Source organism: Oncorhynchus tshawytscha, linkage group LG34 (genome assembly GCF_018296145.1).
Source record: "Oncorhynchus tshawytscha isolate Ot180627B linkage group LG34, Otsh_v2.0, whole genome shotgun sequence".
NCBI classification, from domain to species: domain Eukaryota; kingdom Metazoa; phylum Chordata; class Actinopteri; order Salmoniformes; family Salmonidae; genus Oncorhynchus; species Oncorhynchus tshawytscha.
This window is the reverse complement of record NC_056462.1, coordinates 2,987,501-3,015,000: the sequence shown is the minus strand read 5'-3', so window position 1 is coordinate 3,015,000 and position 27,500 is coordinate 2,987,501. Positions and strand designations below refer to the sequence as shown.

Genomic DNA, 27,500 nt, shown 5'->3' with positions numbered 1-27,500 from the left:
GGCGCTGTGAGTGTAGCTGGTGTTGGTGTAAATGATTTTACACCAAGTAGTTTTCTCTGATTTGGAGCTGGAACGAAAAACACAAAACGGGGGACCCTGTGAGCCCCTGCGAGAGTGAAGAAAGGTGTTGGGTCTGCATTGTGAGTCTGTGTTTGACGGACTGGTTGTGCAATGGACTCGCGCAAAGACTCCCTTATGTGTCCCTTTCCTTTCGGGCCACTTCGGGTGTTGTGACACTTCCTGCCACCTGGAGTGCAATGCACTAGAAAGGGAATAGGATCCCATGGGGACGCGGCCCTGGTTCCACTGCTAAAAGCTCCCCTAATAGTGTGCTCCTTTTCCACCAGCCACCTTGCCTCAACCGCAGAAAGAAAAGGACAGCATTGGCTGAGACACGAAACGGACAAGACGATTTCAAAGTAAAACGCATAGGGAAAGCAAAGGAACGGGTTAACAAGGCAACTGATGGTGCCGACATCCCAGCTTCAAATCACATGCGCACGTGAAGATGTGTTTTTGTGAAGTCTTCCCAGTTGAAATCCACTCCTGAACATTTTAGGCAAATCACATCCCTATCTACAGTATTCCTTGCTCGAACCCCGATTCTCACGACAACTGAGACACAGACCTTCCACGGCCCGGCTGAAATACATCTCCCAAATGACCACATTGCCCAGACTGAGCTCCTTCTCACGTCTACATCTATAATATTACCGTCTCAACGTGACTCTCTGAGCCAATGCAAACGTTTTTACCCTCTTTTATGTAAATCATCACGCCATCCCTTATTTATATAGTGGCGGGGTTATCCTGTACATTTTCTAGCCTGTCACTCACACACCAGGGCGTCGGCAGAGGATCAGTGGGGGAGACAGGGGGTAAGGGGAGGTGAGAATGGATTGGCGCTTTGAGGCCGACAGCCGTGTTTTATGGCGCCCGGGTTCTTAAGTGGTGGGCGTCAAGAATGAAGCGTATCGACACACCCGCCATCGCTCACGCCGGCCGATGCTGCGCCCTGACAGGTCGACGGGTGTGTGCACTTGCACACGCGCACACTGACACAGAATCCCGCACGCACACTCGCACCATTAACATACCAAGGCAGCTTGGTCCTAAAAAACTAAACGAGCTGTTTGTTGCATTCTGCTGGGCTCCCTCCTGTCTCTTTCATGTCTCTCTCTCTGTCTCTCTTTCTCTCTCTTTTTCTCTGCCTCGTGTTTCCTGCACAACATAGCATCTGTCCCCCCCATCTCTCTCTCTCTCGCTCTCTCTCTCTTGCTTTCTCTCTTTTTTTCTCTCCCTTTCTCTTTCTCTCTCCCACTTGCCCTCTCTCTCTCTCTCTCTTTCATTAGTGCTGGAGAGAGGTTCAAGGGCGGAGAATTGAGTGGTGATTGATCTAAAGGGAGATCTGTCTCTCCAGCCCTCCGTCCTCCCCCTCTCCTCTCCTCATCTCCTCCCTCCATCCTGCGATCTCCAGCCGGGCCTATAACAGCACATAGATCCAGCCATCCCACCTAAGTCAAGGTGATGGAGGGCCATGTCTGCCTTACTGTCCTCTATTGAAGGGAGAGAAGAGAGAGAGAGAGAGAGAGAGAGAGAGAGAGAGAGAGAGAGAGAGAGAGAGAACTATCTGTGCTGGACAGAGTTTGGGCCTCTGCCATGGGTTGACTGGCAGGCAGGCAGGTAGGCAGGCAGGCAGGCAGGCAGGCAGGCAGGCATGACCATAATAAAGCGGAGGTTTCAGGCTCAGACCATTGAGGTGCATGCAGATCATCTCAGCTCTCACATTTCATGCTCTACTAAAATAAATGCATAGTGTACACGTTGAGGTGTGCGTGTTCATGTGCGTGTGTGTGTGTGCATCCGTGAGTTTGTGTGTACATCTTAAATCGAACAATGTGTTTGTATGACAATCATTATTTTTCCTTAATAATTTGAACCATGCCCAATATAACTTATTGGTTGAATCTTCCCTTCACTGTACTCTAGTACTTGCTACTTCGTACAACCCCAGTGTTCTACAGTCTGCTGGACGACCACCCAGATCTCCCAGAGGCTGACGTAAGTCTGATAGTCCACCACCACTCACATCCAGAGGATAGATAAAAACTGAATAATTTACTGGACTAGTGGATGGGGAGTGGGAGAAGAGGAGGATGAGGGAGAAGAGGAGGATGAGGGAGGAGAGTTAACTTGTTTGATTCCTCTCTCGAAATGGATGTCTTCATTTTGCCCTTCACGGACTGGCGAGGCTCCGGCTGCGTCCCTATATAGGGCACTACTTTTGACCAGGGCCCATAGGGTTAGCTCATCTTGTCAAAAGTATTGCACTATATAGGGAATAGGGTGCCATTTGGGAGGTGGCCTCTGTGCGCGGCGTCCCCCGGACTCCCTGAATGTCCGTGTCACCGCAGTGCTTTAGCGTGTTAGTGATGAACTAGAGGAGCACAGCGGAATGCTCAGAGCTACAGCAGAGCGCGGGAGGGGAGAGAGTGGGAGAAGCGGCTAGGGGGGAGAAAGATGACGACACAACAGTGGTAGGCCTGATCACTGACAACGATGAGACGGCCTATAGGGAGGAGGTCAAGGAACTGGCAGTGTGGTGCAAGGATAACATCCTCTCCCTCAATGTGAGCAAGACAAAAGAGCTGATCGTGGACTACAGGAAAAGGTGGGCCAAACAGGCTCCCAATAACATCGATGGGGCTGTAGTGGAGTGGGTTGAGAGTTTCAAGATCCTTGGTGTCCACATCACCAACAAACTATCATGGTCCAAACATACCAAGACAGTTGTGAAGAGGGCACGAAAAAACATTTTCCCCCTTAGGAGACTGAAAAGATTTGGCATGGGCCCCCAGATCCTCAAAAGGTTCTACAGCTGCACCATCGAGAGCATCCTGACCGGTTGCATCACCGCCTGGTATGGCAACTGCTTGACATCTGACCGTAAGGCGCTACAGAGGGTAGTGCGAACGGCCCAGTACATCACTGGGGCCAAGCTTCCTGCCATCCAGGACCTATATAATAGGCGGTGTCAGAGGAAAGCCCATAAAATTGTCAGAGACTCCAGTCACCCAAGTTATATACGGTTTTCTCTGCTACCGCACGGCAAGCGGTTCCGGAACACCAAGTCTAGGACCAAAAGGCTCCTCAACAGCGTCTACCCCCAAGCCATTGGATTGCTGAACAATTCATAAAAATCGCCAAGGGACAATTTATTTACAATTTACGTATACTGCTGCTACTCGCTGTTTGTTTGTTACCTATGCATAGTCACTTCGACCCCACCTACGTGTACAGATTACTTCAACTAGCTTGTACCCCTGCACACTGACTCGGTACCGGTGCCCCTTGTATATAGCCTCGTTATTTTTCTTGTGTTACTTTTTATTATTACTTTTTATTTTAGTCTACTTGGTAAATATTTCCTTCTTCTTGAACTGCACTGTTGGTTAAGGGCTTGTAAGTAAGCATATCACGGTGAAGTCTACACCTGTTGCATTCGGCGCATGTGGCAAATACAGTTTGATTTGATTTGAAGATAGGAGAGAGAGCGTGATAGAGGGAGAGAGAAAGTGGGGGTCATGGGGGTAGGGATGGGGAGAAATTGGGTGGAGAGTTAGAGAAAAATAAAGATGGGTGAACGAGTGAGAGAAATGGTAAGCTAGAAAGAGATAGACAATGTGGAGAGTGAGATTCAATAAGGGGAGAGAGAGAGAGCGAGTCAGAGTGAGATAAATATGGAGAGAGGGAGGATGAGAGGGAGAGAAGGGCAGCCTTTCGTTAGGAATCGAAGGGGCTGGTCTCCTCCAGGCTGGCTCCGCTCCAGCCCTGCCTGATGGCCCTGTCTCGGGGGAGGGAGTGCAGGTCTGCCCTCTGCAATCACCTGGCCAGGAGGAGAGGAGCTGGCGGACATCGCTGGCATCCTTAATAAGCCCAACACGGTTGAACACTGACTAGAGGGAGGGAGAAGAGACCAAAGAGAGAGCGAGACCTGAGAGAGAGATAGAGGTAGAGAGTGAGAGTGATATAAAGAGATAGAGTGATAGAGAGAGATAGACCAAAGAGTGAGAGAGAGTGATAGAAAGAGAGAGAGTGATATAAAGACAGAGAGAGTGATAGAAAGAGAGAGAGAGACTGGAGAGAGAGAGAGAGAGGGGGGGCTCCGTAACCCAGGCAACAGGCTGGCTGCCTGGCCATTTTCCTTCTAAAAGGCACAAGCAGCTAAGATTGTTTACAAAATGACAGTCAGTGGTGAAGAGGAGAACGCCTGCTTCTAAAAGGCAGATGCATTAGCCTCGTGGTCAAGAGACCAGGATGTGATCTCTCGACCAGAAGAATTACACCTTTATTTGTCATACAACGTCTTTGCCCGCCGGGATTTCAGGGCCCATATTCATAAAGTGTCTCACAGTAGGAGTTGATAATAAGATCAGATGGACAGGGGGGGGATCTGATCCTAGATCAGCACTGGTACTCCGTGATGCTTTATTAATGCAGGTACAGTACCTTTTGGCTGCTCTGGCTCTCTGAAGAGGCAAATAGGCTCATAGACTGTAGATGATGAGTGTCTAGCGACTTTACAGTCACACGATCATTGGTGATGACGTTATAATCATTACAATCGTCGATTCACTATGTACTTCAGGATATTTGATACACTGAGATTGTACAAGCACACATATGCACATACAGACACACACACAGTAACACACACACCCACAAGTAGTACTTTAAAGTATTTTTTATAATTATTTTTCACCACTGCCTCTTCCTTTCCTTTGCCTGAAACCTGATGTATCATTTGCATGAAAATAAGCCCAGGGCATGGTCTGATTTCAGCAATTATTTCATTTAAGTCGTTTTTTGGGGTATCTGTACTTTACTTTACTATTTACTCCACTACATTCCTAAAGAAAATAATATACTTTTTACTCCATACGTTTTCCCTGACACCCAAAAGTACTTGTTGCATTTTGAATGCTGAGCAGGACAGGAAAATGGTCCAATTCACACACTTCTCAAGAGAACATCCCTGGTCATCCCTACCGCCTCTTATCTGGCGGACTCACTAAACACACATGCTTAATTTGTAAATGATGTTGGAGTGTGCCCCTGGCTATCCGTAAATAAACAAGCTGCCGTCTGGTTTGCTTAATATAAGGAATTTGAAATGATTTATTATTTTACTTTTGATACTTAATCATATTTTAGCAATTGCATTGACATTTGATACTCAAGTAGTATTTCACTGGGTGACTTTACTTGAGTCACGTTCTATTAAGGTATCTTTACTTTTACTCAAGTATGACAACTGGGTACTTTTTCCACCACCGAGTGGCTCAATCAAGCCAATCAGGAGTGAAAGTCTTGAGGTTGTCGGCCAATCGGCCACATGAGTGCTGCATTGTGTTTGGGGCCGATGAGGCTGTATATTGCTTACCACCATGCGTCTGTAGCAATCTGCATCCGTTTGTGTCCAGTGACGTTCAAGTGCTCTCCTTGGCGCACACGGCTCATCACCGCTGATGATACTCACAACACAGCTGCTAGGGCTTCTTCCAAATGAAGTGTTTCTACCTTTCAAGCCTTTTGCCACTTTGGAACAGCCTCATACACAGCCTCACACACACACACACACACACACGGAGAAATACACGGACACACAGCCCTCGTCATAGCAACAAGGCCTTGTGCCAGGCACTGGAGAGTCGGCGCCGCCGTGCGTCGGTCGGTCTCACCTATCGAAAAGCCCACCCAACACCTGTCCTCACACTCAGCACACACATACACAGCTGCCCTCACACTCACACTCTCCTTGTCACTGTGGCTGATGAGTGAGAATCTCAGGGTGAAGAGGGTCCTAGCGTCATCATTTTAACAGAGACAGTACACAACAGTAAGAGAAGAATCTGGGGAGAGTGAGGGAGAAAGGATAAAGGGAAGTGGAAAGGATTGATCTTAATTTAATTGGTACTGTGGTGGGATCCATTTTCTGTCAAAAAGGTCAGCAAGGGTTAGCGAGAGTTAACACTGGCACTCTCAGGCTCTTGAAGTGGTGTTCTCTCTCTCTCTCACTCTCCCCCCTTTCCATCTCTTTTTACTTCCCTCTTGTTCTTCCCTCTCAGATTTGTCTTTAAATTGAGAAGTGGGGTGTGCTTTTTGTCTTAAGGGATCAGCAGTTTGTGACATGGCTTCCTCAATGCTAGCCCACAATGCTAAAGATGCTATTAGCACCATGCTATTAGCACCATACATTAGCCCACCTACAATAGCTCCTCTTATTTTAGCAACTTGTTACAGCCAGTATTAGGGCCACAATTTGGCTAGCCAGGCTGTGATGCCCTGGGGGCGTGATAACCCCATTTCAGACTCAGTATTGTTCCCACTCAACAAACATACCAATGCTAAATGCTAACGTGGATAGCCATGGTGATGCATCCACATTTGTTGATAAATAGTCATGATAGGCCATGAGGAGATGCTATTTCATATAATGCAGCTGTTTATAGTATACACTTGCTGTGGCTTCTTAGCTTCCACTGACATGAAAACCTGATTTAATTTACTTGGCCTTATATTGTAAATGTAAAAAAAAATCACATTAGCATAAATCGATTATATATGTCCCAAATGGCACCCTATTCCCTACATAGTACTTTTGACAAATGTAGTGCACTATATAGGGTATAGCGTACCATTTGGGATGACAACATTGTCTCCATGTGAGGACAATGATTCTATTTTAAATATTTATCACCCCTTTTTCTCCCCAATTTTGTGATATCCAACTGGTAGTTACAGTCTTGTCCCACTGCTGCAACTCCGTACGGACATGCATCCTCTGAAACACGACCCTGCCAAGCCCCACTGCTTCTTGACACGCTGCTCGCTTAACCCGGAAGCCAGCCGCACCAAGCTGTCGGAGGAAACACCGTACAACTGCCGACCGAAGTCAGTGTGCATGCGCCCGGCCCGCCACAGGAGTCACTAGAGCGCGATTGGACAAGGACATCCCGGACGGTCAAACCCTCCCCTACACCGGACAACGCTGAGCCAATTGTAAGCCGCCTCATGGGTCTCCCGGTTGCAGCCGGCTGCTGCACAGCCTGGGATCAAACCCGGGTCTGTAGTGACGCCTCTAGCACTGCGATGCTGTGCCTTAGACCGCTGCGTCACTCGGGAGGCTCATGATTCTATTTTTAACCTTGTGTCAACATCTAATCAAGATGTTACTGTGAACATATGCAGTGTGTGTCTGAGCCAGTGTATATGAAATGAGCAGGGCTACAGTAGGTGCGAACTGTGTCATACTTGTGAGGTCTTGTGCAACCTGCCTTGGGTTATGTGGCTCTCACAGCTGTTGTTTAGCCAATCAACCGTCTGACATTGTTTTTCATGGTTTTCTAGCCCTACCAAATGTCCTGAGATGCAGTGCCCTTATTCCCTTATTGCTTCAATTGCTGATAGTAATGCAAAGTGTATGCGTGTGTGTGTCCATTTGTGTGTGAGCAAACAGGTGTGTGTCTGCACAACTGTGCATGTGGCTGCGTGTGTGTGGCTGCGTGTGTGTGCCTGCGTGTGCGTGTGCCTGCGTGTGCGAGTGCCTGAGTGTGTGTCCAAACCCAAATTGTATGTCTAATCCCCGCTGTGTCTGGCCCCCCGTGGCGTGTATCCACTCTCAGTCCTAAATAGAAAAGGTAGAAAAAGGTTAGAGGCTGTATCCGCTAGGGGGGTTTCACCAGACGCACCTCAGCGCATACCTCTCTAACTCAAATTGGCTTCTCCTACCTTCGTTCCAGTCCAGTAATTACCGACACCGACCCCTGCCAGCGACAGGAAGAAATAAATCTAAATAAATAAACAAATAAGATAAATAAGAACGCCGGAGGCGGAAGAGTCACTGCGCTTTGCACCGACCAGCTCTAGCTGAGTGGAGACACCATCCTGGAGGCTCACGCACACAACGCACAACAAACACAGACAGACAGACAGACAGACAGACACACACGCGGACAGATGAGCTGACATCAAAAAGACGCAGACAGAGAGAGAGAGAGAGAGGGGTTGTTGTGGCAATGACAGCTTTTAAAGCTCGGGCTCTGGGTGTTTGATTAAACAAGCCCCTACACACACACACACACCCACACACACACACACACACACACACACACACACACACACACACACACACACACACACACACACAACAATGCCTTGAGATGGAATGGTGGTGGCAGTGGTGGTGTGGTAGGAAACAACAGCGTGGCGTCTGATGCGTCTGGACTACGCCGCCTGCCATCTGCCCAAATTGAGTTAGGGGGAGAGGGAATAAAACAAATGAAAGACTAATTCCAAGACCTAAAGGAAAAGGGGAAAGGAAGAGAAGTCATAGGGGAGGGTGTCACAGTCTCTGACTGTCTCTGTCCTCCTCCGTATCTCCTTTATTAAATCATTTAGTATTTTTGTCTGGACGGCTTTCAAGGGGGAGAGAGAAAGCCCTTGTCTGGGAGTTGTGGCAGTCTGTATGTCATTGGAGAGGCCCTGCTACATTGTCTTTCATGTCCTTCAGGGGAAAGTCTTGTACAAAGTGTTTGAGTCCCAAACGGCACCCTATTCACTATGTAGTGCACAACTTTTGACCAGGACTTATAGGGCTCTGTGCGCTATATTGCAAATAAGTTGTCATTTGGGACACACATAATCTACATGGCTTCTTCCTCAGATGCCTCTGAATCATTGGATTTATTTTAATTGGATAATTTTGATTCTTTGTGTATCAAGGTAGTGCGGTACTATTGAGAGTAAGAGTTAATCAAAGAAAGACATCACCTGGTTTGTCAATTCAATTGGTGAAAGATGCGCTTGAGAGCAGTATTTTGGATAAATGACTATTTTTATAAAGTGTTTGTCAGTTGTTTTAGAACACTCTGATCTGTTCTTAGGATGTAGTTGGAAATCAGCACCGTACTATTGATATAGAGTCTCACAAAGAAGCACACCACCAAGTTTGTCAATTGATTTTGGAAGGTGTAGTTTGAGAGTACTTGGTATTTAGAATAGTAGAGAAAGACGGCTACACATGTCCGATGTAGTTACCTTTTTCTATTTCCACTCCAGACTGTCTGACTCTGTGTATCCTTCCCAAATAGCACGCTATTCCCTATGTAGGGCATTACTTTACCTGAGTGTTTTGGACCCTCTTCAAAAGTAGTGTGCTACATAGGAAATAGGGTGCTATTTGGGACACAAACAGTATAACACGTAGGGCAAGACATAATTAAAACACCCAAATGATGTATTTATTTATTTTTAGCTATGGCATGCTGGTACAGTGCCGGATAAATATATGTAAATTGTCCGGTGACAATTTTTATGAATTGTTCAGCAGTCTAATGTCTTGGGGGTAGAAGCTGTTGACGAGCCTTTTGGTCCTAGACTTGGTGCTCCGTCACCTCTTGCCGTGCGGTAGCAGAGAAAACCGTATATAACTAGTGTGGCTGGAGTCTTCGACAATTTTATAGGCCTTCCTCTGACACCGCCTATTATATAGGTCCTGGATGGCAGGAAGCTTGGCCCCAGTGATGTACTGGGCCGTTCGCACTACCCTCTGTAGCGCCTTACGGTCAGATGCCGAGCAGTTGCCATATAAGGCGGTGATGCAACCGGTCAGGATGCTCTCGAAGGTGCAGCTGTAGAACCTTTTGAGGATCTGGTGGCCCATGCCAAATCTTTTCAATCTCCTGAGGGGGAAATGTTTTTTCGTGCCCTTTCCACGACTGTCTTGTTATGTTTGGACTATTATGGTTCGTTGGTGATGTGGATACCAAGCAACCTGAAACTATCGACCCGCTCCACTACAGCCCCGTCGATGTTAATGGGAGCCTGTTCGGCCAGGCCCATCTTTTGAAGTAGTCCACAATCAGCTCTTTTGTCTTGCTCACATTGAGAGAGAGGTTGTTGTCCTTGCACCACACTGCCAGTTCTCTGACCTCTCCCCTATAGGCCATCTCATCGTTATTGGTGATCATCACTGTTGTGTCGTCAGCAAACTTAATGATGGTGTTGGAGTGGTGTTTGGTCACGTCGTGGGTGAACAGGGAATACAGGAGGGGACTGAGTACACACCCTTGAGGGGCCCCAGTGTAAAGGATCAGCTTGGCAGACATATTGTTGCCTACCCTTATCACCTTGGGGCGGCCCGTCAGGAAGTCCAGGATCCAGTTGCAGAGGGAGATTTTTAGTCCCAGAGTCGTTAGCTTAGTGATGAGCTTTGTGGGCACTATGGTGTTGAAATCTGAGCTGTAGTCGATGAACTGCATTCTCACATAGGTGTTCCTTTTGTCCAGGTGAGAAAAGGCAGTGTGAGTGCGATTGAGATTATGTCATCTGTGGATCTGTTGGGGCGGTATGCGAATTGGAGTGGGTCTAGTGTGTCTGGGAGAATGTTGTTGATGTGAACCATGACCAGCCTTTCAAAACACTTCATGGCTACCTACGTGAGTGCCACTGGGAAGTAATCATTTAGGCAGGTTACCTTCGCTTCCTTGGGCACAGGGACTATGGCGGTCTGCTTGAAACATGTAGGTTTTGCAGACTCGGTCAGGGAAATGTTGAAAATGTCAGTGAAGACACTTGATAGATAGTCCACGCAGGCTTTGAGTACACGTCCTGGTAATCCGTCTGGTCCAGCGGCTTTGTGAATGTTGACCTGTTTAAAGGTTTTGTTCACATCGGCTACCGAGAGCATTATCACCCAGTCATCCAGAACAGCTGGTGCTCTCGTGCATGCTTCAGTGTTGCTTGCCTCGATGTCACGTTCTGACCTTAGTTCCTTTGTTTTGCCTTTTGTTTTAGTATGGTCAGGGCGTGAGTTGGGTGGATTGTCTATGTTCGTTTTTCTATGTTTTTCCTCCTCTCTTTCTCCCGATCCTTACTCCTCCTCAGATGAAGAGGAGGACGAGATCCATTACACTCGAAGCCAACATAAAAGGCATTTAGCTCGTCTGGTAGGCTCGCGTCACTGAATAGCTTGAGTCTGGGTTTCCCTTTGTAGTCCGTAATAGTTTTCAAGCCCTGCCACATCCGACAAGTGTCAGAGCCGGTGTAGTAGGATTAGGTCTTAATCCTGTATTGAGGCTTTGCTTGTTTGATGGTTCATCTGAGGGCATAGCGGGATTTCTTATAAGCGTCCAGATTAGTTTCCCGCTCCTTGAAAGCGTCAGCTCTAGCCTTTAGCTCGATGCGGATGTTGCCTTTAATCCATTGCTTCTGGTTGGGATATGTACGTACAGTCACTGTGGGGACGACATCATCGATGCACTCATTGATGAAGCCGATGACTGAGGTAGTGTAGTCCTGAATGCCATTGGATGAATCACGGAACATATTCCAGTCTGTGCTAGCAAAACAGTCCTGTAGTGCAGCATCCGCGTCATCTGACCACTTCCGTATTGAGCGAATCACTGGTACTTCCTGCTTTAGTTTTTGCTTGTAAGCAGGAATCAGGAGGATATAATTGTGGTCAGATTTGCCAAATGGAGGGCAGGGGAGAGCTTTGTATGCATCTCTTTGTGTGGAGTAAAGGTGGTCTAGGATTTTTTTTACCTCGTTGCACATGTGACATGCATGTGACAAAATTTGGTAAAAATGATTTAAGTTTGCCTGCATTAATGTCCCCGGCCACTTGGAGCGCCGCTTCTGAGTGAGCATTTTCTTCTTATTTCTGCTTATGGCCTTAAAGAGTTGGTTGAGAGTGGTCTTAGTGTCAGCTTCGCTTTGTGGTAGTAAATAGACGGCTAAGAATAATACAGATGAGAACTCTCTTGGTAGATAGTGTGGTCGACAACTTATCATAAGGTACTCGAGACTTCTTTAATATTAGACATTGCGCACCAGTTTTTTGACAAAAAGACACACACCCCCACCCCTCGTCTTACCAGAGGTTGCGTCTCTGTTCTGCCGGTGCATGGAAAATCCCGCCAGCTCTATATTGTCCATTTCTTCATTCAGCCACGTCTCGGGGAAACGTAAGATGTTACAGTTTTTAATGTCCCGTTGGTAGGATAATCTTAATAATATGTAATCAATTTTATTTTCTAATGATTGCACATTAGCAAGGAGAATGAATGGCATTGGGAGTTTCCTCACTCGCCTCTGGCTTCTCAGAAGGATCTGCAATCTGTCTTTTCTTCCCACTCCCACACAAAAGGCGTGGACTTGGGCCTGTTCCAGTTAAAGCAGGATTTCCTTCTCGTCGGACAATGTACACTATTTCCGTACTTTTAGGGCTCATAATGCATTATTCAGAAAATGGCCGTAGCTTCACAACCTTTTCAGATTTAAAAAAAATGGGTGAAAAAGGCGTGGATTTGGACCTGTTCCAGTTAAAGCAGGATTTCCTTCTCGTCGGACAATGTACACTATTTCCGTACTTTTAGGGCTCATAATGCATTATTCAGAAAATGGCCGTAGCTTCACAACCTTTTCAGATTTAAAAAAAATGGGGGAAAATATGCAGCCGACATCCGACGAGAGTTGATAGAAATTTGTCATTTTAACTAATTATGACAAATGTTAAGAAAATGTTCAGCAATGTGAAAAGTAATGCCTTTTCAAATAAGTTACGTTACATGTTATGTTGGCTGACAAATTGTTAGCTTGGCAATCCTTACGAACTACATAGCATATCATTACAGCAGTATGCACCGGGTATGTAAGCTACCTGCTGTCAGTCGGCTACTAATACAACAAACTTGCCTGTATATTTACTTTATACTATCTAACTAACTACCCAACATTTATTGACTTTAATTATTCACGTCATTCATAGTTTAGCTGGTGTAGTGGTGTAGTCATTCGGGTGCGTTTGTAAATTCACTCTGGCAATGTACTCCGATTTCAGAGCACTCTCATCTGAGTGTACCAGAGCGCAGAATAACTGATACATTTTTAAATGCTCAACATTGAATGTGGCCAATGGCAAAAAGCAGTCATCATCAGTCACCAACATGAAACTGCCTAACCAGCTCTGCTAGGGCAAGTAAAATGGTCAGAGTGAGGTGTTCTTTGATCTGTGTCTGGAAGTAGCAAGCAAGTCAGTTAGCTTGTGGGCTTGACAGTTGTTGTGAAGTCAGAACTCTGATCAAACCTACTCCTCGGCCAGAACGTCAGTGCGCTCTGAACGCACCGAAAACGAAACGCACCGAGAGGGAAACGCTCTGAATTTACGATCTGACAATGCCCTGGATTTACAAACGCCCAGAACGTACTCTGACACTCCAGATTGAATTTATGAACACACCCGAAGTCTAGCTAGGCAAAGCGCTAGTATGCTCAACTGAAAGGATACTATTAGTTTACAGTATACTAAACTTATAGTATATTTTTCCTTTTTTTAACTAGGCAAGTCCGTTAAGAACAAATTATTATTTACAATGACAGCCTAGAAAAAGTATGTTAACTGCTTTGTTCAGGAGCAGAACAACAGATTTTTATCTTGTTAGCTCAAGGATTCGATCTAGCAAAACCTTTCAGTTACTGGCCCAATGCTCTAACCACTAGGCTACCTGCCACCCCAAATTCATTAAGTATGTAGTATAAAGTATGTTAGTATTTTAGACAAATGGCATGAACAAAAGTATTGCCATCCTGGAGCTAGTAGATGGTTGCACAGCCTTTGGCCAAGACAAGTGCAGACAAACACTTAGTGTATCCATCAATGAGCTTGCTGCACCTTTCTACTGAACGTTTGGCTTACTTTTCACCAGCAAACTTCCCTAATTCGTCAATGTTTGAGGGGTGCCTCCCACCAACTGCTGTTTTCAACTCTCACCACAGGTTTTGTATGTGATTCAGATCTGGACTCTTCGCTGGCCAGTCCAGAACAGTCCAGCATCTCTTCTTAACCATCCCTGGGCACTTTTTTGTGTGTTTGGGGTTGTTGTCCTTCAGGAAGAACAACCTTCAATGGAGACCCAGTTTTTTGGAAACTGGGTGAAAACATTGGACTCAAACACCTGATATTCAGCTGACTTCATGATGTCTTGCATAATTTCAAGGCCCACAGTACCAGTGGCAGCAAAGCAACCCCACAACATGATCAAACCTCCCCACCTTTGATTGCAGCGAGGGTGTTATTTTCATTGAATGCTTCATTTGGTCGTCAGTAAACACAGTGCAAACTTGTATTGCCAAAGAGCTCTAATTTTGCTTAATTAGTCCACAGAACATTTCCCCCAGATGTAGGCTTAGGTGGGTTTTAGAGTACTTCAATCAGGCTTTCTTGTGTCTCCTTCAGCAGCGGGGGTTCCTATAAATGTATGGAATGATTTTTCATTCAAAGAAAAGAAGCTTGTCAACTTGCTCCCCGACACCTCCCTCCCTCCCTCCCTCCCTCCCTCCCTCCCTCCCCCCCCTCCCTCCCTCCCTCCCTCCCTCCCTCCCTTCCACTGTGCCATGGCCTGTCTACCCGTCCCCTCCATTCCTCCCCCTCATCCCTTCATCCACCCTCCATCCTCAACTGCTCCCCCCCCTTCCGTCCTCTTCCTCCGCCCACTTCGCCACCACCATTAACAAAAATGGTGTTTAAATGGCTTTGCGCTGACACGCTGACATGCTGTCACCTTCTGTGAGATTACCCGCCTTCGCCTGTCTGTCTCACCTCCGATGTGATGGAGAGAGGGATGACAAAGTTGAAAGAGGAGAGGAGAGCAGAGGGAAGGTAGAGGGAGGAGAGTGACTGACTGATTCATTACTAGGTGCGCTGGGGAATGGGATTTGGTGTGAAGATCTGCAAAGGTGACAATTATGAGCCAATCATTGGAATGGTATGTGAAGAGCATGTCAGGCCACACTGTCTGCCTGCTTTGTCATGGCTGTAGAAATGTATTTGTATTCAAAGGCAACATATTAGAATGGTTAAGATATAAGGCAGCAATATGTTTGATTGGTCTGTGGTTGAAGTTACATCGTGAGAAACTATTGGGTACGGAACAATGAGACGTTGTGGTCATGCATTAGCATAAACTGCATAAACTTTATCGATTAATATTTGTCTCCTTTTTTCCCCGTAATGGATATAAATGGTAGATTCTGTCACAATGTCAATGCGAGCTTATACCAGAAGCACTCCAGTGTCTTTTCCCCATTTATATATTTCCACCTCTAATTACTCACTTCCTGGGAAATGAGGGACATCTCATTACTAGTTTGTCATGGTAACCACCACATACAAACACACACACACACACGCACACACACACACACACGCGCGCGCAGTCCTCCTCATCGCCAGAGCATCTTCTACTATCTTTGTGGGTGCCAAATAACTGATTCCCATTCAAAATCCTATTTTCCCTAACCCCTAACCCTAAACCTAACACTAACCCTTAACCTATCCCTAACCTGAACCCTAACCCTACATTTTCTGAACTTTCCTTGTTTTACTATCCTTGTGATGACTTCTGGTCACCACAAGGATAGTAAAACCAAAAACACACACACACACACACACGCAGTCCTCCTCATCTCCAAAGCATCTTACAATTACCAAAATAGATCATCTCCAATCCACATCACAAACAACAAGCCTCATCATCAGGGCTCCCTTGTAAAAGAGACCTTGGTCTCAGTGGGACTCTGTTGAAATAAAGGTCAAATAAAATTCACACAACTCCAAAAACACAGACACAAACAGCACAGCTGGATGGAAATGATAATATCCATCACACACGCACACGCACACACACACGTCCCACACAGTGATACATTTTAAAAAACAACTCTGATCTGGAGCTTTTTAATCCGGCCTCGTTTGAGACAGAGCCAGTGGCAATAATATTCATAATTATAATCACTGGCATGTGTAGAAGTTCAGCTTGGCCAGCAAAGACACAAAAAAAACCTGTCCCTATGCAATCAAAGGGAGCGAGCTAGCAGCGTTAGCATATCAGCCAGTAAGTCATTCAGAAAGCGCTAGCAAGGTTAGAATGCCAGCCAAGCCAGCGAATCACTCAGTGATTTTGACCAGACTTGAAGGCTGATCTGGCACAGTGGTGGCCGAGAGGTTTTTGGCCAGGCAACCCTCTCCCAAAGCAGGCGGGCTCCACAATCTGCCCTTCCAGATTGCTCTTTGGGCTCGCTGATTTTTAACCTACAAGAGAAACACACCCACACACATGCACAGCACACACGCACACTCTCACACACACAGACCAAACACATACACGTACACAGACCAAACACACACACACAGAGAGAGAGAGGGGGGAGTTAGCCCTAACCCTCTAAATAAATTAGTTTTATACAGATGCATTAAACAGCAATCAGATTAGATGAAAAACTATTGTACGGCTGTGTTTAGAATGATTAGATGGGGCCATGAGTGTGTGTGTGACATGTTTATGTGTGTTTCAGCTTGTGTGGCTTTGTCTGGGTGTGATTATTCTCTCTGACTCTCTCTGAGAAGGTTTTTGTAGCCAACATTTTGTGGTGTGATACATTTTGGGATGGCTTCCCTCCTTTTAAAAAAATATATTTTTCCCCTCTCTCACTCTCTTTTTAGAGAGGAGAATGGCTGTTAGGATTAATTTTTTGGCACGACATCAAAGCACTTGATCGACGCTGTCACGTCATCTGTCTCTCTAATGAGGAGCAAAGAGACAATCAGTGTATCTCTCTCTCTCTCCCTCCCCCATCTCAAAAGAGTTTTGTTATTTTTATTCACCACACTCATGGAACTCATCTCAAATCCATGTCCGCCTGCGATCAAGCAGATGCCCACGTGGAGATTACATGCGTTTCATTTCTGCCAGTCTCTATATCAAATAGCAGTCGATTAATCAAGAACATTACCATGTTATTGAATTTGTATCCAATGAAGGAGCCACAGACCGCAATTGGGGGAAAACAACAACAGAATGGCATGTTCTGACCTTTGTGGGGAAACAGAGGGAATAGAAAGGAACATAGAAAGAGAGGAAAAATAGAGAGGGGGAAAGAGTAAGAAAGACAGAGATGGTGTGGAGAGAGGGAGAAAGAGATGGAGGAAGAGAGAGAGAGCGAGAGAGGGAGAGAGAGATAGCAGAGCCTCAGCGTTTGAGGGATATAATAATTACTTACCCAGCAAGACAATGCTGTCAGAGCCTGCTAAGGTCACCATCCGTAGCTCTCTACCCTCCCCCAGATAGGGAGGGAAGGAAGAAGGAGGAATGAATTAAAGAGGTAGAGGGAAGGAGGGTGGCACAGAGAGAGAGAGAGACAGAGAGAGAGGGGGAATAGCTAGGGAGGGAAGGATTGTGGGATCGAAAAGAGGGAGTGATGAATGTAGAGGGAGAGAAGAGTTGAGGGGAAATATCTAGGAAGGGAGGGAAGGAGGGGAAGAGCTAGGGAGGTAGAGAGATAATGGAGAGAGGGAGGCAAGATCCTTAAGATGGAGGGATGAAGGGGAACAAGAAGGGGCAGTACCTAGGAAAGGACGGAGGGAGGGATATGGACAGCAGGAAGAGAAAAAGGAAGCAACACTGTGTGAGTCCGTCATGCCCATTGCCTCTGATGCTCACGACAACCTGAGTCCAAGTGACAAGCTGTGTTGCTTGCCATTGGTAATGACCCCTTTCCCTCCCTAAATCAAAGATAATTTATTAGCGTAAAAATATTTGTGGCATTATGTATTTCACTGTACCATGAAGTCACTTTGTCGCTAGTAATCTAGGGCAGTTATCACTAGTGGGATCGTTCAAGAGAATTTTGAATGGGGGGGAGGAGTCTGTAATTTCTAAATGAGAAATCTGTCGCCGGGATATATATTGGGATGTCACACATTGACATTTGAATTGGAAAGGAAACCCACCAGGAAACCTTAGGATGAGGCTGCGTTTAAAAACAGCAGAGCAACTCTGAGTTACATTTACAGAAAGCAATATGGCTAATTGGCGAGTGTTCAAGGCAGGAAGTGGTATTTCTGGGTGAGGATGCTTGGTACACAGTCAGCCGGATGGACACTTTGTATTGACTTCTGCTTTCATGTATAACCTAAAAAGAACGTGGAGACAAGTCTCCCTGCCATTAGTTGGAGATGTGATGATGGGACATTATGGCTGTCAGTATAAGAATGGATCTAGGCACCTTAGACTGTCTGACAATGGGTCTAAAGCTAGTCAGAGAGACATTATTGTTATTAGACTGCGAGTTCTTTGGCTAACCATGTATTTGCCTGTAGCTACAGTACGTCCTACATCTCAAGCAGTACTGTTCTATACATTCAAAGTATCCCAGAAAACCAAAATTGCTTCTGGGAATGTTCCCAGAACATTTCATTCGGTTGCGTTTCTTCATAGAAACTCCCTCTAACAACCACCTCCGAACACTACTTCACAAAAGCAACTCCACACATCAAGTTATTAGAGTGCATAACGCATACTTCCCTAACCATGTACATTGTCACACAACTCCCGATTATCAACACGAAGCCACCCTGCTTAGATCAGCTTGTACTGTAGACGAGCAAACACCAGCACATGTCCCCGTATTCTCCAATATGTGCAACACAGCCCCCCCCATATGGGCCCTGGTCAAAAGTGTTGCACTACATAGGGAATAGGGTGCCATTTGGGACGCAAACAGAAGCAGAGACACAGCACGACTCCCCAACTCGGCGTCTGAAAAGAAAAAGTGTTGCACTACATAGGGAATAGAGTGCCATTTGGGACGCAGGCAGAAGCAGAGACACAGCACGACTCCCCAACTCGGCATCTGAAAAGAAAAAGTGTTGCACTACATAGGGAATAGAGTGCCATTTGGGACGCAGGCAGAAGCAGAGACACAGCACGACTCCCCAACTCGGCGTCTGAAAAGAAAAAGTGTTGCACTACATAGGGAATAGAGTGCCATTTGGGACGCAGGAAGAAGCAGAGACACAGCACGACTCCCCAACTCGGCATCTGAAAAGAAAAAGTGTTGCACTACATAGGGAATAGAGTGCCATTTGGGACGCAGGAAGAAGCAGAGACACAGCACGACTCCCCAACTCGGCATCTGAAAAGAAAAAGTGTTGCACTACATAGGGAATAGAGTGCCATTTGGGACGCAGGCAGAAGCAGAGACACAGCACGACTCCCCAACTCGGCGTCTGAAAAGAAAAAGTGTTGCACTACATAGGGAATAGAGTGCCATTTGGGACGCAGGCAGAAGCAGAGACACAGCACGACTCCCCAACTCGGCGTCTGAAAAGAAAAAGTGTTGCACTACATAGGGAATAGAGTGCCATTTGGGACGCAGGCAGAAGCAGAGACACAGCACGACTCCCCAACTCGGCATCTGAAAAGAAAAAGTGTTGCACTACATAGGGAATAGAGTGCCATTTGGGACGCAGGCAGAAGCAGAGACACAGCACGACTCCCCAACTCGGCGTCTGAAAAGAAAAAGTGTTGCACTACATAGGGAATAGAGTGCCATTTGGGACGCAGGCAGAAGCAGAGACACAGCACGACTCCCCAACTCGGCGTCTGAAAAGAAAAAGTGCCGGGACAACAAGAATAAAAGGGAAGCTTTGAAAGCACCAAACTTTGGCTCCGCTCACTTCCCTGTCGGTGGGATGAGAAATACGGAGTTAGTTCTCTGCTCACAGGCCAGGGGCTTGGCCAAGGTCTAGCCGGGTGCTGACTAAGCTAACTGCCGGGGTTGTTTATGTGGCTAACCTGAGGTCGGTTTGACCGTCATTTATGTCGCTCGCCTTTGGCTTCCCCCCAATCACCCCCCAACACTGATCTACGCTCAGTTTGATGACCTAAATGCAAAGGACTGCGGAAGTTTGTCAAGTGTGGACTTATCACCCCGATGCACCACTCACCGCCCCACTCCCTCAGCCTTAGGTGCGAAATGGAAAGGGTTAAACATAGACATATCATTCCTAGAATGGGTATCCCCATTCGAGTCATGGGGTTGGTGACGGGAGGACTGGCAGCCGTGTTAAGGGTATCCATACAGAGGAAGTAAAGCAAGTAAAACGCTTGTTTAGCCACGACATTACCAACCACATTTTCTGAATGATTTTTTTCAGTGACAGTTTGTCAGAGTTGTATTGCATTTCCCAGGTCTCAGCGAAGTTAATGCAACGTCTGATCCATGTCAGATTTATACCATCCAATCTGTTTGTAGACAGGTAGTGAGGGCCTTGGCCTATCTGATGCCATGGTTACTTACACAAAAGAGAGCGAACTGTTTGGCGTCATTCACTTACACAGATCACAGTCTTGCTTTTTGTCTCTTTCACTTTCCGTAGACGAGTTTACATGTGCCAATAAAAGGCTGTTGAAAACGTAGTCTCTCTCTTTTACTCTCTCGTTCTCTTTCGATCCCTCCCTCCCTTTCCTTATTTCCCAATATCCCTCAAAATTTGCTACAGTCTCCTCCTCTACTCGTTTCACTCTTCCGGGTGGCTCACCTTCATTGAGTTTGACTCCCGTCTGACTCCCGTCTGACTCCCGTCTCTTGCCCTCATTGTACCCATACTTCAGCTCCAATCACTGTGACATATTGGTGGGCCATGCTAATCGAGTTACATTTGACTACCAAATGGCTGCCTCGTCCCCCGAGCTCATCCATTCTGTTTGCTATCCCTTAATTGAGATCAATCAATCAACTGATCCATACACGTCTGCACTTTGTACAGCTTGTACAGCCTAACATTACTTCATTTGGCTCATGCAGCCGGTAGTTGCACTCCCCCTCCATTGCTTTGTATTCTCCGCCTCTGCAACTACCGGGTCGTCTCGGCTCTCTGGCTAACTATTGTAATAGAATATACGTTTTATAGAGTTTTTATCCGTTTCTTGCGGAATGCGATGAATTTGCCTGTGGCCGAAAACATCATGTAATGTAGGACAGAGAACCCAAAACAGTATTCCCATGTGTTTGTGTGTAAGTTTTGGCAGATGCACAAAGTGAAGTGAGATGCCATCCCTGTTGTGTGCTCCCTCTCTCACTCTCCCCCCTCCCCCCTCTCTCTCTCTCTCTCCTCTCTCTCTCTCTCTCTCTCTCTCTCTCTCTCTCTCTCTCTCTCTCTCTGTTTTGCTCTCTCTCTCACTCTCCCGCTCTCTCTCTCTGTCTATTTCTCTCTGTATCTGCATTCCTCTCTACCGTCAAACAAAAGGGAAACAAACAATGTTTCCTCAAATAACCTTTCTAGATGTGTGTGTACCATTCCTTGCCCAAGAAATCACTGCTCTGCTTACCATAGCAAAACCCATTCACTTATTTCACTTACCCCACACAGCCCCATCTCCCATTCACAGCTCTGCTCTGCGGTGTATGGAGGCACAATCAGACAGCCCCCCCCCCTCTCTCTTTCCCTCTTTCTCTTTCCTGTGGCATTAAACACAGATGTCGGATCCATCTGGTGCCTCTACACTCTGTTGTCACCGTTCCTCTTCTCCTGTTGTTGCCTTTTGATGTTTGGTTTTTTTTTTTTGGGGGGGTTCGCTGCTGCTGCTGTTGTTGTCTCTGCTGTTCTGACTATTTCGGAAATTTGAAATGCTCCTAGCTCGCACCACTGTCTGCGTTTGTGTGACTGTGCATTTGTTTAGGGTTCTCCTGTACTCCCTGTTCACCCACAACCGCGTGGCCGCACACGACTCCAACACCGTCGTTAAGGCCTGATCACCAACGGCAATGAGCTCACCTTTAGGGAGGAGGTCAGAGACTTGGAAGTGTGGTGCCAGGACAACAGCTTCTCCCTCAAAGTCAGCAAGACAAAGGATCTGACTTCAGGAAACTGAGGGAAGCACGCCCCTATTCAAATCGACGGGGCTGTAGTGAAGCGGGTCGAGAGCTTCATGTTCCTCGGTGGCCACATCACTTAGGATCTATCATAGTCCAAACTCACCGTCGTAGTCGTGAAGAGGGCATGACAATGCCTCTTCCACCTCAGGAGACTGAAACGATTTGGCACGGGACCTCAGATCCTCAAAAAGTTCTACAGCCGCACCATCGAGAGCATCTTGACTGGTTACATCACATCTTGATAAGACAACTGCTCTAGCCACAGACCGTTCTCCCTGCTACCACACAGAAACGGTACCAAAGCACCAAGTCTGGAACCAACAGGAACCTGAACAGCTTCTACCCCCAAGCCAGAAGACTGCTAAATAGTTAGTTAAGTACTTAACCAAATAGCTACCCGCACCAACTTTTTGGACTAATCACATACGCTGCTGCCTATTATTATGTTTTATTTAACTAGGCAAGTCAGTTAAAAACACATTTTTATTTCCAATGACAGCCTAGGAACAGTGGGTTTAACTGCCTTGTTCAGGGGCAGAACAACAGATTTGTACCTTGTCAGCTCGGGGGTTTCAACCTGCAACCTTCTGGTTACTAGTCCAACGCTCTGACCACTAGGCTACCCTGCCGTTTTATTCTTTAGATGTAACGTATGTACATACTGTATCTTCCTCAATTGACTTTATAAGTTATCGTTACTCCTTGTGTATCTAGCTTTACTTGTGTCCTTATGTGTTGTACTTTTCTATTACTTTTCTATTGATTTTTCTCTACATTGTTGGGAAGAGCCCGTAGGTAAGCATTTCACTGTTAGTCCACACCTGTTGTTTATGAAATGCAATTGTGTTTTATTGTATTTATTCACACAATGTCTGTAGCCTGGTTGTAGTATACAGTATGTGAGATGTTTGTTTTGGGCGCTGTCCATGATGGTCATTGATGTGTGATAAGGGATCTGTTCATAGAGGGTAGATCATCTGAAAGCTGGTCATTGCCTGGTATTGTCCCTTGCTTTCCCTTTCACTCTCTGCACATACACACACAGCCACCAGCCCATAAAAACACGCACGCGCTCGCAAGCACACACGCAAGGCCATGTGTCGCGTTAGAATCCACTCTGTGCTGATGTAATTAGATTCTCGTCATTCCTCCCTCTCCCTCCTTGCTATTTTCAGAACACGATGTCTCAGCACAACAATCACATCCCAAAACGCCTGACGGCAAAATGGTCCTAGATAACAATTAAGAAGAAAGTGAAATAAAAATGCTACTAAGCAGGTAACCAAACTGTTATTGTAAAAGTTTATACACATTTAGTGCAGTTATGGATTGGACTTTCACTGTAGCCTCGAAGCAACTCTCATTCTGAGAAACTGCCCAAGATTTCAAATGCTAACCTCCCTTGTTATTGGAAATGGTGAGAGGTTAGCATGTTTTGGGGGCATCATCATGGTAGCGTCCACATTAATGTAGAAGTGAACAGAAACATTCTTATTTACAAAAAAAGGTGAGTACAAAATGACACAATACATTATGTTGCTGTAATTTGTATTTTGCACAAAATAAAAAACTCTTTGACACTTTTAGTGTGTCAAAAGTCATCTGTTGCCAGGACATTGACGTGACTGTGGCGTGGCCACCTCGGTTTCCGCTCAGTGCCACTTCGTCAGGTTGACAGCCCGGGCAAGTTGCCTGCATGTTTTATTCCACAGACATCAAAGCCTAGGCCAGCCAGGGGACATTTGTGTCCGAAATGGCACCCTATTCCCTATATAGTGCACTGCTTTTGATGAGAGCCCTTACATAGGGTGTCATGTGGGATGCAGACGAGGTGTCTGTGGAGCCGTGCTCCTATGTTGTAGAACAGGACTCTAGATTCCCAGAGCAGAAGCCCCCAGTGCTCTTATCAACCATACCCAGGTCCAGGGAGGGCTCAGCTCATGCTAGCTTAGACACGGAGAGAGGAGACCCCTTCTCTTTCCACAGCTCTAATATATTCTCATGGTAGTTCTGATATTATGGCAAGGCAGCTAGGAAGAAAGCAGGCAAAAAATGTGACAAGTCACTGAGACTGCTATTAGGCTCGTACAGGTGTAGAGAGGTGTGTTGTTCCTGTTTCATCATAGCAATATGGTATTATATTTGTGTCAACACGGCTTTGTGTATAGGTCTATGTGTTTACCTGTTCCGACGCAAGTCGACAAGGCACTCAACAGGTTTTCCTTCCCTTCTTCCACATGCCCACATGTCCAGGTAAGAACTCGAAACCGGTTTAACCATAAATCCCTGCAGCTTTGTGGCTGAGAGAGATGTGTCTCCACAGAAAATGGCTCTTTGTGTGATTGTTGCTGGGGCTCAAAGAGGAGAGGTGGTCAAAGAGAGAGAGGGATGAAGATAGACAGAGAGGGAGGGAGAAAGGGGGGAGAGAGATGGAGTACTAACGCTAATCCTCAGCCTTAGTGAAATAACTACAGCTCCTGTGTGATTTAGAGGGGGAGAGAGAGAGAGTTCACTTGCTTTGGCAATGTTAACATGTGTTTCCCATGCCAATAAAGCCCTTAAATTGACATTGAATTGAAATTGAGAGAGAGAGAGAGAGAGAGAGAGCCCTGGCGACAAAAAGCTATTCTTTCTGAGGCTGGGATCAGGATCTGGTCTTTGGATACCCTGTCCTCAATATTTTATTACATTAAAATGAAAGGTGGTGGCTTCATGCCTCAAATCAGCTTGCCTGGGCGCTAAGCCCTGGGGAGAACGTGCTTATAACCCGGTGATGTAGCAAGAATGCAGAAAGAGAGAGAGAGAGAGAGAGAGAGAGAGAAGGTGGAGCAAGAGAGAGACAGTGAGAGGGAGGGAGGGAGAGAGAAGGTGGAGCAAAAGAGAGACAGCGAGAGGGAGGGATGGAGAGAGGGAGAAAGATGTAGGGAGAGAGAGAGAGCCCAGGCAGGAAGAGAGAGTACGAGAGTAGAGGTAAAGAGTGAGGGGCTGGCTGCTGATGCTACTGCCTGGGCACATTCCTGTCTCATATGCAGGTCTCTGTTTCCAGGACTGGCTCTGAGCTTTGGTTCTCTGGGTCTGTGTCCCAAATGGCTCTTTGGGCCCTGCTCAAAAATAGTGAACTAAATAGGAAATAGGGTGCCATTTTATACGACTCCCTGCTCGCCTCGCCCCCTCCTCCACAGGTCAACCAATGTTTCTGCTAGACTGCCTCGCTGTCTGATGAAAAGCCCAGCCGATCACTGCATGGGAGACGGAGAAGCATAAGATTTAATACAGAAAACAGCATTCTCATCTTGTCATTTTCTCTTCCCTCACCTTTTTTGTTGTTGTCAAGTCATCACTTGGATGTGACGCGCTACCCCTTTTTATGTACGAACAATCTCAATTTTGGATTTCTATACTCACGTTTTTAAGTCGACAAAAGAGCATAGTGTGCTCTTGGTCATAGCAGTAACATGCAGGTGCCAGGGAGTGTTTTTTAGTTCAATCACTGCTCCCTTTCACTAAACTAGACACATTTGGCGCTGTGATCTCAACTGTTGCTTTGTTTCACACTGCACATTATCTTGGCATTGTCTAACAGGAAACATAGGTGATAGGTTCCGCCCCAAATGGATTCTATTCCCTTTATGGTGCAGAACTTTTGAAAAGGGCCAATAGGACTCGTCAAAAGTAGTGCACTATGTGGGGCATAGGGTTCCATTTGGGACCCATTCAGGTGTGCTGAGTTTTGGAGCCATGCCCGACATTTATTTTTCTTTCTTCTGTATGCCAAATAAGTTGTGCTTTATTTTTAGGAGGAAAAAAAGTACAATATAATTGTTTTGCTGCGGCTACACTAGCATTCTGCGGTTTCGTCCAAACACTCGCTCAAATCTCTTGGGACAAGCGCTCTTTAATAATTGTGTGGTGATCCCATGCGATGGGTGATAATGGATGTCTAATCATCTTTGGCGTGATGCTAAAACTGCCGCACCGCGTTATGGGGCGGGTGATCAAATTCCTGGTAAGCCCCGAGTAATCCGCCCCAGATAGCACTCAAATAATGATTACCTTTTGTCTGCCATTGAGGAAAAATGTATGGTATATGTTATATATATCTCTCTCACTCTCGCTCTCTCTATCTCTTTCTCTCTCTATCTCTTTCTCTCTCGCTCTCTCTATCTCTCCATCTCTCTCTCTCTCTCTCTCTCTCTCACTCTCTCTCTCTCTCTCTCTCTCTCTCTCTCTCTCTCTCTCTCTCTCTCTCACTATCTCTCTCACTCACTCAGTCTTTATAGCTCTATTTCTCTCTAGAGCAAATACAGACAGGGAGAGAGAGAGAGAGAGAGACAGAGACGGTGATAAAAGGAATAGGGACATAGCAATAGAAAGAGACACACAGCAGGGAGAGCGACAGAGGCAGAGATAAGTTGTTGGCCATGCTGTCACATCTGATCCATCAGGCGGGCCGTGGGTCTCACTCTGCCTTGGACACCTTTATTGAAACAGCTGCACTGGTGGCTGGGATTGAGAGCAGCAAAAAGCTGTGGAGAGGCTGCTGTGGACAGGCCCCTGGGATCCAACGCCCTGTCGGATACCATTACAGTGCAGCATGCTGCCCGCTTACACAGTGACACACACATACACACACAGACGCACGCACACACACACACACACACATCAACACCACACCAGCGATGTATGAAACTTGTTCAGCTTTTACACACTTTCTCAACCTTTGTATATCTCTCTCTTTCGCTCTCTCTCTCTCTCTTTCTCTCTCTCTCTCTCTCTCTCTCTCTCTCTCTCAATTCAATTCAATTTCAATTGAATGGCTTTATTAGCATGAGAAACATATGTTTACATTGCCAAAGCAAGTGAAATAGATAATAAACAAAAGTGAAATAAATCTCTCAATCTCTCGCTCTCTGTAGTGTTGCTGTCTGTGGTTGTGTGGAAGTTTGGGCAGATGTGGGATGCCATCCATGTTGTGTGTTGCCAAGGTTACACACGAGAAAGAAACTATACTGCCTATTTCAATTCACACATTTACACGCCATCGCTCTGTCTCTCCCTTGCTCCAACCAACCACCCACCCTCTCTCTCTTTCTCTACAGTGTTGCTGTCTATGTCTTCCTCTCCCTGATATCTCTGTCCCATTTCTTGGTTGTTCTTGCTCTCTCTCTCTCTCTCTTTCTAACTCTATATCTCCCTCCCTGTCTCTATCCATCCCCCTATCCACCTCTTACCACCATTCTCTATTTCTCTCTCTCTCCCTCTCTCTCTCTCTCTGGTCAGTGCCTCTGAATGCTCTCTAGATCTGAGGGCCCTGCATGGGTCTCTGATAAGAAATAGAGTGGTGTTAGTTGCTAGTAAGTAGGTGGCGTACCAGAACACATGTAGCCCCAGCCAACGCACTAGTAGCTGTTTCTGACAAATCCATGGGCTCTTATCTCTAGATGCTTGCGGTCCAAGATAACTTTATCATGGTGATCTGTCTCACCAATCTCAGCGATTAAACCGGTCCCGGGAGAGTCCTCGGCAAGTAACGGATAGCGAGCTTTCTTAGCGTTATCTATGTTATGGATGTTTTTCTGTTTCTCTATTTTCTGTGCCTGTTTTCTTTCTCACAGAGAGCTGTAGCGTGACTCAGGGAATACTCTCTGTCATTGGATTGAACTCACTTTGTCGTTAACAGTTTGAACTAACTGGCTTTGTCGTTAGCAGTTTGAACGAAC

At 46.2% G+C, this 27,500-nt stretch overlaps 1 protein-coding gene across 1 annotated transcript in view; it reads left to right on the top strand.

Moving 5' to 3' along the window:
* ctnna2 (catenin (cadherin-associated protein), alpha 2) overlaps positions 1-27,500 on the top strand; it is a 677,857-nt gene that overhangs the window by 397,786 nt on the left and 252,571 nt on the right. The gene's annotated exons all lie outside the window — the stretch shown is intronic.